This window comes from Lycium ferocissimum, chromosome 12 (genome assembly GCF_029784015.1).
Source record: "Lycium ferocissimum isolate CSIRO_LF1 chromosome 12, AGI_CSIRO_Lferr_CH_V1, whole genome shotgun sequence".
Classification (NCBI taxonomy): Eukaryota; Viridiplantae; Streptophyta; class Magnoliopsida; order Solanales; family Solanaceae; genus Lycium; species Lycium ferocissimum.
In genome coordinates this window covers 11,431,395-11,445,511 of record NC_081353.1, presented here as the reverse complement: position 1 = coordinate 11,445,511, position 14,117 = coordinate 11,431,395, and positions in this window count along the sequence as shown.

The window sequence follows — 14,117 nt, the reverse complement described above, 5'->3', positions numbered from 1 at the left end:
AATCAAAATAAACAAATAAAATTTGGGTTTTTCAACCTCGGGTTTTTTTGATTTTTTCGGGTTTTTTGGATTTTTTTCCGGTAAGGTCTTCATACAAAATATATTACTTGTACTTCAATATTTCTTTAGTTCTAATAAAACATGACTATTTAATTAAGATATTTTTAAGAAAATAACACAAAATGTGAAATAAGAGATGACGTTGTACTAAAATATTAAACAAAAAATGTAATGAAATCACATAAAATAAAATGATCATAATCTAAAAGTACTAAGTCATGCTAAAATAGTACGACTAATAAATATTAATTATATGGCTAAATATTATAGAAAAAATAAATTAAGTTATTGTATACGGTAAAAACCGGGTCAATGTGTGACCGGTGAATCTGGAGCCGAGGGTATGACCAAATGAGCACGAGCATGTTCGGTCTTTTCCTCACACCGGGGTATCATAATGGATGCAATTGACCCGAGACAAAAAAAGCGTGTCCGTTGGTCAGGGTACGCGGGTCCAAGATCAACATGTCCGTTGGTCCGGTTAACCGGTTGCGGTGTTGCCACGCGTCAGGAAACCGTTCTGCCATTTTGCACTAACGACCGTACCGGTGTCAAACCGTACGGTCCTACTTTATCTTTTTTAGGATTTCTTTATTCATAAGGGATTTTTGTTACATTAAAGGCCCATAAGGCATACCTATAAATAGAGGACATTCTCTCCCTTTTTGGGATCAGCTTTTTTCAGATCTAAAATATTGAAGTAGTGAAATATATTGAAGCTCTCTCTCTCTCTCAGTTATTGGTTCGGATTTGTGGTGTTCTTTAGCTTTACTTATTCATCTAATATAACACATTACCTAGTATATATATTTGGTATAAATCACCAAACGTAATTCACGTTTTCACAGCAATAACATACATCTATACATATATTGCAACAAACAAATCCATAGACATTTCATATCAACCAAATAGATTAAAATTCATCCACATATCCTATACCTCACTTACAAATTTTATTGTTACCGAAATTCGGGGTAAACAGTTTGGCGCCTACCGTGGGGCCAGGATAATAGTGGTTTTTTAATCTTTGCTTCTTTTACCCGTTGATTGAGGAATCTGCTAATTTTCACAAAAAAATGGACAAAATGGCAAAAGAGAATCGGTCATGTCAACAACAACGAAATTGTGGTGAAAACGAGAACAGGTGGGTTACGAAACCTACACTGCGTATCCGATCAACCCGAACTCGTGATTCGAGAGAAGGACTCAACCGGCAGAATACCGTGAATCAGGAGAATGCCGCTTTCCCGGCCACCGATCCTTTGAATACTCATAACTCAATTACTTTATCCCGGGCTCAAGGCCGGAAAGCACCGGATACTCTAGATGGGATTAACTTACGTTTAATATTTGAAATGTTGCAGGAACAGGGGACCGCCATAGCCGGAGGGGATTGCAATAGCTCGGTACTTGAGCAAAAACGACAAGACAGCTCGGTGAAGGTCAAAAGAAGTCACTGAACCAAGGAGGGATGAAGCACGAATAGTCGAAAGTAATGGATCCGGAGCTGGATCATCCATCGAAGTTCTCAAGATGCTCGAGACCTTAGCAAAGCGGGTAGATTCAACGAAGAAAAGGGTAGAAACGTACAACTCTCGGGTGGATCAGATTCCGGGAGCTCCGCCGATTCTGAAAGGGCCGGATTCGAAGAGGTACATGCAAAGGCCTTTCCCTCCTAGTGCGGCTCCGGTTAATCAAGCAGGTTCAAGATGCCGGATATCCCAAAATACGATGGTACAACAGACCCGCAGGAGCACGTGACTTCGTACACCTATGCCATAAAAGGCAATGATGTCGAGGAGAATGAAATTGAGTCCCTGTTGTTGAAAAAATTTGGGGAAACACTATCGAAAGGAGCATTGACCTGGTATGACCATCTGCCCGAGCATTCCATCACTTCCTTCGAAATGTTAGTAGATGCGTTCATCAAAGCCCATGCCAGAGCTAAAAAGGTGCAAGCCCGGAAGGCGGACTGTTACACCTCGAAAAATTTTTCGTTGATGCACAGTGAATAGGCTAATGAAGAGCACGAAGTATATGATGTTTCAATAAGTAAGGAATAGCACTTGATGATTCTAAATGAGATTTTAAAGACATTCGATGTTAGACGAGAAAGTGTCAAGAGAAGGCAATGTATACGATAAGTATCGAAAAGGATTTATGAGTAGCAAGTTGATGACAACTTAATGATGTTTTGGGGAAGAGTTATAACGCCCCTTAGATTGTTAATGAAGTGATAAACAAGTGTTAAGAAGGTTCCATAAGGATTGGAGATCAAACGAGACGACGGGAACAACTTCGGTGAAACTGTGGGTTTCACGACCATGTTCCACGGACCATGGAATGTTCCATGGACCGTGGAAGGGTTCGTGGAACTGCCAGCAGAGATGGTGGCTGGCTGGTCGTGAACCACGGTAACCACGGACAACACTATCCGTGGAACAGTCCGTGGAACTCCCGACGGGCTGAAATGTTCCAAGTCTTTAAATGTGATCTCAACTTCATTATTTCATTCCAACACTTCCCCACGTCTCTCTAAAGTCTCTAGAGCATCACATACATTTCATGAACAAGAATCCAAGGGAAATCAAAGGTTCTTATCATCAAAACAAGTGAATCAAAAGTAAGAAAACCCTAAAGTTCATCAAAAGCAAGGAATTCAAGTGAAGGAAAAACTAGGGTTTTGCTCAAGTGAGGTATTTGCACCCAAGGTTCAATCCTACACCTTCTAAGGTAAGTTTTATGACATCTCCATGTTATTTAAGGTATTTGAAAGTTGAAACACTTGGATTGCAAAAGGATATAAGAAAGGAGTCATGAATGTGCAATAGTGTCACTTTTGAGTAAATGTTTGGAATGAGTTACGATTCTTGATACATTATGAATATAATCATGTTATAAATGATATTGAGAACATGGAATAGACCATGAATATGGATGAATTGACGTGAATCGCGAAGTAAGGATAATGTAGTTGAATAAAGGCTATTGTGATGATATTGTGAATGTTATTATTGATGTTTGGGAGTCGATATATGATATGAAGGAAGTCATATAAATAAAGGAGATGTTGTCCGATTTTCTCTAGACTAAGTCATGTGTGCTAAGTTATCGATTCTCTAATGTTAGTATGCACTTTAATGAAAATAGAACGTGAGCCTTGAAGAAGAACGTATAAGTGATAGAATAGTTGCACGGAAAGGTATGTAAGGCTAACCCTTCCTTCATAAGGCATGGTTCTTTGGCCAAATATTTATCCTTCTACGAGTTTATGATATCCTCCAATGATCCTATCTCTAGAAGCTACTAAGCTTATGATGCTCAAATGATACGATTGTACTAAGTTTCTTATACGATGAGTAATCCTCTAAGGATAGAATGTAATGAATGACGATAGCAAAAAGGCTAAAGATAATTATGAGCTTATATGTATATGTGCCCTACGAGTGGCTAATGTGAACCCCGAGCTTACGGGGTATATACATATATATATATATAATATAGTGAATATGTATATATGTATATCTATATATGACGATGCACGCTCACCACTGCAGTTGGGTACGGATAACCCTGAGCCTTGGTAGGGCCAGGTATGACACTGAGCCTTGGTAGGGCCAGCTATGTGAAACACCGAACCTTCGTGGTCGGGTATGCTATATAAATGCTATATATATGCTATGTATATGATATCAATATGAGTACGAATATGTAAATGCCAAGTAAAGGCTATGTATATGCAATGTATATGATAGGAACATGAGTGTGAATGGAAATATGAATACGAATACGAAAATAGATACGAAAGGTAAACGAGTACGGATATGGATGTATGTACACGAACACGCAATAGAAATGGAACGTCCCTATGGAAAGCAAGTAAGTGCTATGACGATGATGCTATTATCTCCCATCTTATGCTATTTCATATGTTATCTATTATGCTTTCATATTGATATTGATCATGCTTTACATACTCAGTACATTCTTCGTACTGACGTCCTTTTATTTGTGGACGCTGCGTCATGCCCGCAGGTGGCCAGGGAGACAGACTCGATCCATAGCTATATTCTCAGAGACTACATAGTGGAGCTCCATTTCATTCGGAGCTGCAGCTTTTGGTATAAATTCTTTTGTGTACATATCCATGGGCACGGCGGGATCCTGTCCCGCTCATATGTTATGATATGACGTATTCTTCTTAGAGGCTCGTAGACATGTGTATATGGTCAGATATGTTTGGCCTTGTCGGCCTATATTTTGGGATATTATTTTGATAGCCTTGTCGGCTTATGTACACTTATATGGGCATAGTTGTTAATGATAATATAGATGTGTTGTTGCCTAATGAGACTAGAATGATGATGAATGAAAAACATGATTTAGCTATGTGGCTCACCTAGATGTGATGTGAAAGTATGATAAGAGGTGCCCGGGTGGGATAGCACCGGGTGCCCGTTGCGACCCTCCGGTTGGGTCGTGACACGGACATCTTCCGAATAGCCCAAAGGGATGATGAGTTTTTACGAGAATTTGTGAATCGCTTCCAAAGGGAACGGATGGAGCTCCCTCCGGCTCCGGAAGAATGGGCTGCACAAGCCTTCACCAAAGGGCTTAATCCTCGGAGCTCGACTGCTTCATTCAAACTGAAAGAGAACTTGTTGGAGTATGAGGCTGTAACCTGGGCAGATGTCGAGGAAAAATTACGAGCCGGAGACACAACCATCGAGGGAAAGGTACCAGCCATACTCTCATTCGAAAAAATCGAGCTTCAGGTCGAAAAAATCGAGGGTCGACCCCAGTCACTTCTCGGGTAGGGGCGATAAACGGACCGAACGATCATCAAACAGTCGAGGCCTATCATTTAGAAGCGATGTCGGGAGTTCGGCTAGAAACAAAGACGTTCCGAGGACATCGGAGTATAACTTCAACATCAAAACCTCGGACCTCGTCTCAACTATCAGCCGTTTCACGGAGGCTAGATGGCCAAGGCCATTGAGGTCAGACCCTGGTCAACGGGACCCGAGCGTGGTGTGTGAATATCATGAGACCTATGGGCACAGAACTGAAGACTGTCGTCAATTAAGGGAGGAGGTGGCTCGTTTATTGAAGAATGGCCACCTTCGAGAATTCTTGAGTGAACGAGCCAAAAACCACTACAAAGAAAGGGAGAATCACAAACGAGCTGAGCCGGTGGAACCTCAACATGTAATCAATATGATAATTAGGGGAACAAATGCTCCGCGAGGGCCGGTGATGAAACGAACAAAGGTTTCCATTGTACGAGAGAAGCGCAACCGGGACTATGTACCCGAGGGTTCCATCTCCTTCAGTAACGAGGATGCAGAAGGCATCATTCAACCGCACAATGATGCGTTGGTAATTTCTATCCTTATTTTCAAATCACAAGTTAAACGTATTTTGATTGACCCAGGTAGTTCAGCCAACATCATCCGGTGGAGAGTGGTAGAACAACTGAGGCTACTCGACCAGATTGTACCTAAGAGCCCGAGTATTCGCCGGTTCAATATGGCAAGCGAAACCATGAAGGATGAAATTTCTTTGCCGGTCAACATTGACGGCACCATACAGCAGACGGTATTCTACTTCATCGAGGGAGATATGAAGTATGATGCTTTGCTCGGCAGACCATAGATTCATAGCATGAGGGCAATGCCATCAACACTCCACCAGTTGTTGAAGTTCCCGACTCCGGAGGGGATAAAAACTATCCGATGCGAACAGCCCGCAGTAAGGGAAATGTTCGCGGTCGAGGAAGCGCCCCTTTTACCAAAAAAGCCGGATCAAAGAGATGATGAATTAATCGGAGGTAAGGACACCAAATAGCAACTAAAGGGTACGGGTTCGAAAGCGGAGTAGAAGGGATCAGACCCGGATGGTGAAGAGGACGATTTCGGCGTACCCAGATCGTTTGTATTACCGAATGACTCGGATGCAACCAAATCTACCATGAAGGAGCTGGAACAAGTCATCTTGTTCGAATATCTACCGGATAGAAAGGTATACGGGCACGGGGTTAACCCGGAGCTCGGGGAACAAGTTAATTAAATTTCTTCAAGCTAATGCCGATTGTTTTGCATGGTCCCATATAGACATGACAGGTGTGCCACTGGATGTCACAACTCATAAGCTCAGCCTCGATAAGAGATTTCCCCCAGTGAAGCAGAAAAGGAGACCGATGGCTGAGCCAAAACATGCCATCGTAAAAGAGGAGGTAACAAAGCTTTTAAAAATAGGCTCTATCCAGGAGGTAAAATATCCGGACTGGCTGGCTAATGTAGTGGTGGTACCAAAGAAAGGTAATAAATTTAGAATGTGTGTTGACTATAAGGATCTGAACAAAGCATGCACGAAGGATTCGTCTCCAATGTCTCACATCGATTGAATGATCGATTCAACGGCCGGGCATGAGATGTTAAGTTTTATCGATGCTTACTCTGGGTACAACCAAATCCAGATGCACTCGGAGGACCAAGAGAAAACATCCTTTATTACCCGATACGGGACTTACTGCTATAATGTCATGCCATTCGGGTTAAAAAACACCGGAGCAACTTACCAACGCCTAGTTAATGGAATGTTCAAAGAACAGATAGGGAAAACAATGGAAGTTTATATTGATGATGTTATAGCCCGTACTTTGTACGTTCGAATATTTCGAGATAGTCGAGGAATGTCGAGGGCAAGACCGTTTCCAAAAATTATATTAATGAGCAAGTTGGTTATGAATATTATTTATGAATATTATTAATGTGGAAATATTGAGAAAGGTTGAGGGTAAAAAGGGAAGTTCGCAAAAAGGTCTCAGGTAATAATGTAAAAGACAAGGGGCAAAATGGTAATTTCACAAAGCCTTCAAGAAGTTTCATGAAAAGAGGCAAGTTGGCAAAAAAAAAAAAAAGGAAAGAAAAGAAAAATCAAGAAAAAGGAGAAAAATTCTAGAAGAGGAAGAAAGGGGACATGAGGCCATACTTGAGGGACTAAGATGCAAATATGGAAAGATGACTAGTTCATCATTTTAATACAAGGGTGAAGAGAAAGAAAGAAAGAGAGAAAGAAAAAAAAGAAAGGAGAAGGGCAAGGCTTCGGCCAAGCCAAGAAAGAAAAAAAAAATTCCAAGCCTCCAATTCTTGATCCAAAATTTCATTCTTCTAGTATTTATACTAATTCAAGGGTTCTCTCCAACATAACATAATTGTTAGAACAAGAAAAACAACAATTCTTGCAAGGAGCAACTTGGGTCAGGGAAGAAGATAAGTAGAAAAAGGTAAGAATTAACCTCCTTTCCTATGTTATGGATGCTTGTGAATGAGGTAGTGTGGAGAAATAAATGAAAATCATGAAAATAAATTGTGTTGTGCATGTGGCCGTGAGGTTGGCATGGTATGGTAATGGTGAACCAAGTATTTTATTTGGTATTTTGATTATTGTTGTTGTGAATTCTATGTTGACAATGAAAGTTTGATGATTTTGGTTGAAGTTGTGAATGTTGGACATGGGTCGTATGTGTGGTGCTTGTGTTGTGTAGAAAAGAATGAATTAATTATATGTAAAATGTTGGTTGTTGTTGTAATGTCAAGAAATGGGTGAAGTTCATGAAAATATGTAGAAAGTGTTGTGGCCGAATGGTATAGGATTTGGTAAATTGTGGCAAATTGATTTTATTGGACATTCTAGTTGTTGTTGTTATGGATTATGTGATATAAAATGAAGGTTGTTGATGAATTTAACGTATATGAATGATAATGAAATGTATGGTTGTTGGTGAAATCAAGGTTTCGGATAAAGTAGTATGTCGATTGAGTTGTTGGAACATTATGCGAATTGAATTGAATATTGAAGTGTTGCTAGAATAATTGCTAGTATTGTTGTTGGTTTGGCCGGGTTGAATTCCCGGATTATTGTTGATTAAAATTTGCCGAGTTAGATTCGGGGATGGTATATTTACGTATAGGAGATCTTGCCTTAAATGTCGGCAGGATATAAATGAATTTGTTTGAAGGATTGAGATAACTATATGGTGATGAGTCTAATGATTATGTCAACTCTCTTGAATGTAGACTAACAAGTTTGGATGGATAAGCGTAGCTAGTAAGGCGCGGCACAGGTATGTTAAGGCTCATCCTTTTTCCTTCTATGGCATGAATCATACGTTGCGATTTTATAAATGTTCCCATAACGTCCTTATTTTCAAAAGTTAGAAGTTATGATTCAAAGCATGATTTTCCTTCCTAAAAGTTTATGAATGTTTTCCAAAATATCCATTTTTCTCCAAAATCTAAGTTTTACAATTCTTGAAAGTTTTATGATCAAAACAACGACTATGATTTTATGATGACAATGATGATGCTAGATATGAGAAAATGACTAGGACGAATATGTCAAGGATATGTTCTTACCATGAATACGACGATATGGAATGTTAAGCTAATTTTTGGATAATGACTATTTTAGAGGTTTCAAAGTATATGAAATGATATGTCATGACCCTGTTTTATGTTTTCCCGTGATGTTATCCTTGATTGACAGTCTCGCCTTATAATTGTTCCTTCAAGGTGAGGCAGGACGATCCTGATTATCCATAATGTGATCGGAGGTTACCGACCTTACGTCACTCCGATGTTGTAGTTTTCACTTGGGCTCTCATGCATGCTTTATTTTTACATATGATTTATTTTATGACACCGTGCCGTCCGACGGGCGGCGGCGTACACACCACGCAATGCGGTGGGCGATTATACCCCGGACGCGGGAGGCCGGACGCGGGCTTATACACCGTTCCTATATGGACGGGTAGTTATACACCGATCCTACGTGGTCGGGCGCTTTACTTACGTATATTTACATGTTTTTTTTTTTTTAAAAGCTAGCATGCATAGCATCCGCCCCGTGGGCACTCGGATGACGATTACTCCTTTATTCCATGGTACGCTCGAAAGCGTTACACCGTACCTATATGGTCGGGCGTAGTCCACCGCACTTATATGGTCGGGCAGTTATACACCGCACCTACACGGTCGGGCAGTTTACTTGCAGTATCTATATAGTACTCCTAAAGGTAAAGCTAACTTGCATAATATTTGTCATGGTAGACAAACAGAGATACAGGTTATATCACTCTCCTATGTTGTGTTTTATGTTCTCTATTATGATTTCGTGATATTATTCATGCCTTACATACTCGCACATTACTCGTCGACGCCTTTTTGTGGGCGCTTGCGTTTCATGCGCGCGGTACACTCGACAAGTAAGAGCTATGGCAGGAGACGTTCCGGCGGAGTTGGTAGACTCCATTTGTAAGCGGAGTCTTCGCCGAGTCGATTATATGTAAGCTTGTGCGCTTTTTGTTCGAAATTAGAGACTTTGCGTACAGAGTCGTGGGTTAAGTGTGTCGCTTTTGAAAATGGTTCCACGAGCCGATGTATTTTTATTATACATTATGTTACGTAGCCCTTATGTTTACGTGCATTGTGTTTAATCGGAAACGACAAAAGGTTTTGAAAGTTTTACTATGTATTTTATTTTTGTTTAATCTAAGAATCCAAAGAAAGTATGTATGTAATAAGAGTCAGCGGGTTCGCTCGGCTCCGAATACGGGGTCGGGTGCCCATCACACCCTAGTAGGATTGGGGTGTGACAGATGACATGCTAGTCAAGTCCCTGGAAACAGAGGACCATTTGAAACATTTGCAGGATACCTTTTGTCACGACCCGACTAGAGCCATGTCGGGGACCCGGGGCTAACCACCGAGCACCACTCCTGCTATTACTCATCCTGTATTCATTCATATTTCTTATGCTCATAATTATAGAAAACTATTTGCATTTGAAACATATTCACTTCATATACAGGAGCCCTTCGGCTATCAAAATAATATATATATATATATATATATATATATATATACACAATGAGAAACTGTGAGACCATACTACCCACACTATGTATCTATGAGCCTCTACTAGAGTACTAGACATATGGACGGGACAGGACCCCGTTGTGCCCAAAATATATATACAAATATACCAAAAGAATAATCAGTGGCACCTCCGGGAAAATGGAGTGCTCTCAAATCAGCTAATAGCTCCTACGAATCTGGATTGCCTCCCTATCTACCTGTGGGCATGAACACAGCGTCCAAAGAAAACGGACGTCAGTACAAATATTGTACTGAGTATGTAAGGCATAAAAATAATAATGCATCAGTGAAAGGAGGAAGCATCAAATGAGGAGCAATCTGTAACTGACTGTGAATCATAAAAGAAATAATGCATGCGGGCTTACTTTCATAATCATCATTATATCATGTATGCATATATGTATAAGCTGCCCGACCATATAGGTACGGTGTGATAATCATTAGCATTAGCCTGCGTCCAGGCCTCCCGCGTCCGGGGTACCATCTCATGCCGCCCACTAGTGGTGTCTGCCCATGCCATCTGGCCATGGTGTATACGCTGCCCGCCTTAGAGGTGTCTGCCCGGCCATATAAGCGCGGTGTAATGTCATCATCATATACTCATGATCATGCATGTATAGAAACTCAAAGACAACTATACTTTATCGGGGTGACATAAGGTCGTGAACGCCCGATTACATTATGGAGCATTTATAAACATTCTGCCTCACCTTGAAGGAATTAGCATATAAGGTGAGTGTATATAATAAATAACATTCACGGATTATAGATAGCATCATTAGCTTTATAGGAACATCATATCATGGACTCTGGAATCTTTAGACTTAAGCTTATGATCATCATTATCGTACTCATAGTATATCTCTCATCTCATATGGCAATTCATTAACAAGGACTCTTAGTTTCCCGGAATATAGGAGATTCAGGGAGAAGGAGGAAAATCATGCCATAAGATTCATGCCCTAGAAAGAAAGGACTAGCCTCACATACCTTTTTCCTTTAGCTATTCTATTGCTTGATCGTTCTTCTTCAACGTTCACGTCTTTACCTTCAAGGGAGTTCGTATCGACATTAGCTAAATAATTACATAATCGCGCTTACTAAAGCTAAAGAAAATTGGGCAGCACTTCCTTCGTTTATATGACTTTCCTCACATTACATATCAACTCCCAAAGATCCATAATAACATTCATAATATCATAAGCAACAATCATCATTTATTTATATTGTCCACATTTCACAATTTCACTTCAATTCTCCATAATCATGGTCATAGTTCACTATTACGTCCTTTCACATACAATGATTATTCCATGTTCTAGATGTCATTCATAACCCACTTACAATCACAACATATCAATATTCATGATTCATTCCAAGCTATGGCTCAACAATGACACTATTCCCCATTTATGACTCATTTTCTATATTCTTCTACAATCCAAGTGTTTCAACTTTTCAATACCTCAAACATCATGAAAAGATCATAAAACTTACCTTAGGTATTGTAGGAACAAGCCTTGAGTGGCAATACTCTTCTAGCACCAAAATCCTAGTTCACTTCTCTTGAAATTTCTTGGCTTAGATGACTTTAATGTGTTTTACACCCTTGATTTTTGTTGATTTGATGAAGTTGATCATCAATTTCCTTTGAATTCTTGTGGATGAAGAGTGGAGAATATTCTAGAGTGTTCTAGAGAGAAGTGGTGTGAAAATGAAATGAATTAATGAACTTGGGTCTCCTTTTTAATAACTTAAAATCTGATCCGTCGGGCAATTATACGGACACTTATACGGTCCGTATAAACTTATACAGTCCGTATAAGTGACTGTGAAATGGACCCTTCAGCCTCTAGTCTCTGTGACCATTATACGGCACATTATACGGTCCGTATAAGTGACAGTATAATCCCATCAGTGAGGGACCTTCACTGTGATGGTTCTGTGGTCCATTATACGGACCGTATAACATTATACGGACCGTATAATCGTCCGTATAATCCCTCTTTTCGCTGATCTTGTTTTCGTGACTTCGTTTGGTCTCCAATCCTTATGGAACCTTCTTAACACTTGTTTAGCACTTCATTAACAATCTAAGGGATGTTATAACTCTTCTCCAAAGCATCATTAAGTTATCATTAATTCGATACTCGTAAATCTTGCCCGACACACAACATATAACTTGCTTTCCTTAACAACTTTCTTCCCTTACCTTAAATGTCTTTGAAATCTCGATTAGGGTCATCCAATGCTATTTCTTACTTATCAAAATATCGTATACGCCATGCCCTTCATTAGTCTATTCACTGTACGCTAACGGAAAATTTTCTGAGGTGTAACATTCTTCCCCCCTTTTGGAACATTCATCCTCGAATGTTAAGTCATCGGGGATTCTATAAAAATTTCGCCAGAGTCTCCCCTGTAATATGGCACTACCATCCTGTCACAACAACCCATAATAACATTGCCTCACAGGGCCACAACACAATAGCAATATACGTTGGCCACACACGACCCATATGCATAAAAGAAAACATACATACCTCATAATCTCGATGTCTCATCATGGATCTCTTTCGGGGACTGAAATAAATGCGGATATGTGGATTTCATCTTCTCTTCCGCCTCCCAAGTCATCTCTTCTCGATTGTTATTTTGTCACAAGACTTTAACTGAGGCCACTTTCTTGTTTCGAAGTCTCCGTACTTGCCTGTCTAAGCACTTCTTCATAGACTAACTTTTCTGTCACCTGTACATCATCTATTGGAACAATTCTCGTAGGATCTCCAACACACTTGCGGAGCATCGAGACATGAAAAACTGGATGGACTAATTCAAGTTCTGGAGGCAAGTCCAATTCATAAGCTACTTGACCCACCTTTCGGATAATCTTATAGGGTCCAATGTATCGAGGACTCAATTTCAAAATCTAAGAAAAAGGCTCGAAACATCAAAACATAAATGGAGGGAACTACTGCCGGAGGTATTATGGGCTTATAGAACTACGTCAAAATCAAGCACGGGAGAAACACCTTTTCTCGTTGGTCTACGGGCCGAAGCTCGATTCCCGTAGAAGTTGGCGAACCGAGCCTTCAGTTCAAATACGTCACCACGGTCAAATGAGGAGGCTATGGCCGTAAAATTCGACCTGGCGGACGAACTACGTGAAAATGCGCTGGTCCGTTTAGCAGCTCAAAAACATAGAATGGAAAGGTACTACAATCGAAGGGCCAATTTTCATCATTTCCAAATTAGGGACTTGGTACTCCGAAAAGTTACTTTGAACACCAAGAATCCCAATGACGGGAAGCTGGGTCCGAATTGAGAAGGGCTATACAAGATAACCGGAGTAACAGGCAAAGGATCGTACCAACTGAAATCCATGGACGGACAACGGTTGCGCAATAACTGCAATGTGGCTCATTTGAAGAGATACTATTGCTAAGGTACGGACGCCTACCCTAGTAAACATCTTTTATTAACCTATCCTTTTTTATAAGTAGTACCGAATGAAGTTAGTTTCGAAAACACGTGTTGCACTCTTTTCCTTAGTACGGTTTTGTCCCGAAGTGGATTTTCCAACAAAGTTTTTAATGAGGCAACAAGTACAACGTATTACTTTATGAAGACAAGGCAAAGTACCCGGAAACAGAGGGTCTGCGCCTCGAGCGGGGATTTAATAGTGCTTACCCGATCATGCAGCTCGGATAAACACTAGGGGACTATCATACCCACATCAAGGCCTATCCCGGAAAGGTAGAATGAGTTCAACTCACTAAAGCGGATGAAGAAACACTGTTAAGTGCTGCCCCGGAAAGGTCCTCGAAATTTTATGTTTCTTATTTTTGTGTAAACCCGGACCTTCTGTGTTAGGTTTTGATGTAAGGACCAAACAATCAAAAACGAATCGTGTCCACTTAGTTACGGCAAAAAAACAGAAGGAAATGGATGAAATCCTTATATTATGTACGTACAAACACTTGCAATATAAAGAAGCGTTATGAAAAAATTCATCTCGGACATGTCTTTTTATTAAATGCCTTATATCGGGGACTATCATCGAAATTCGATAAAGGCAACAAGGTCACGTTGAACCGAACCAAAACCTTTTAA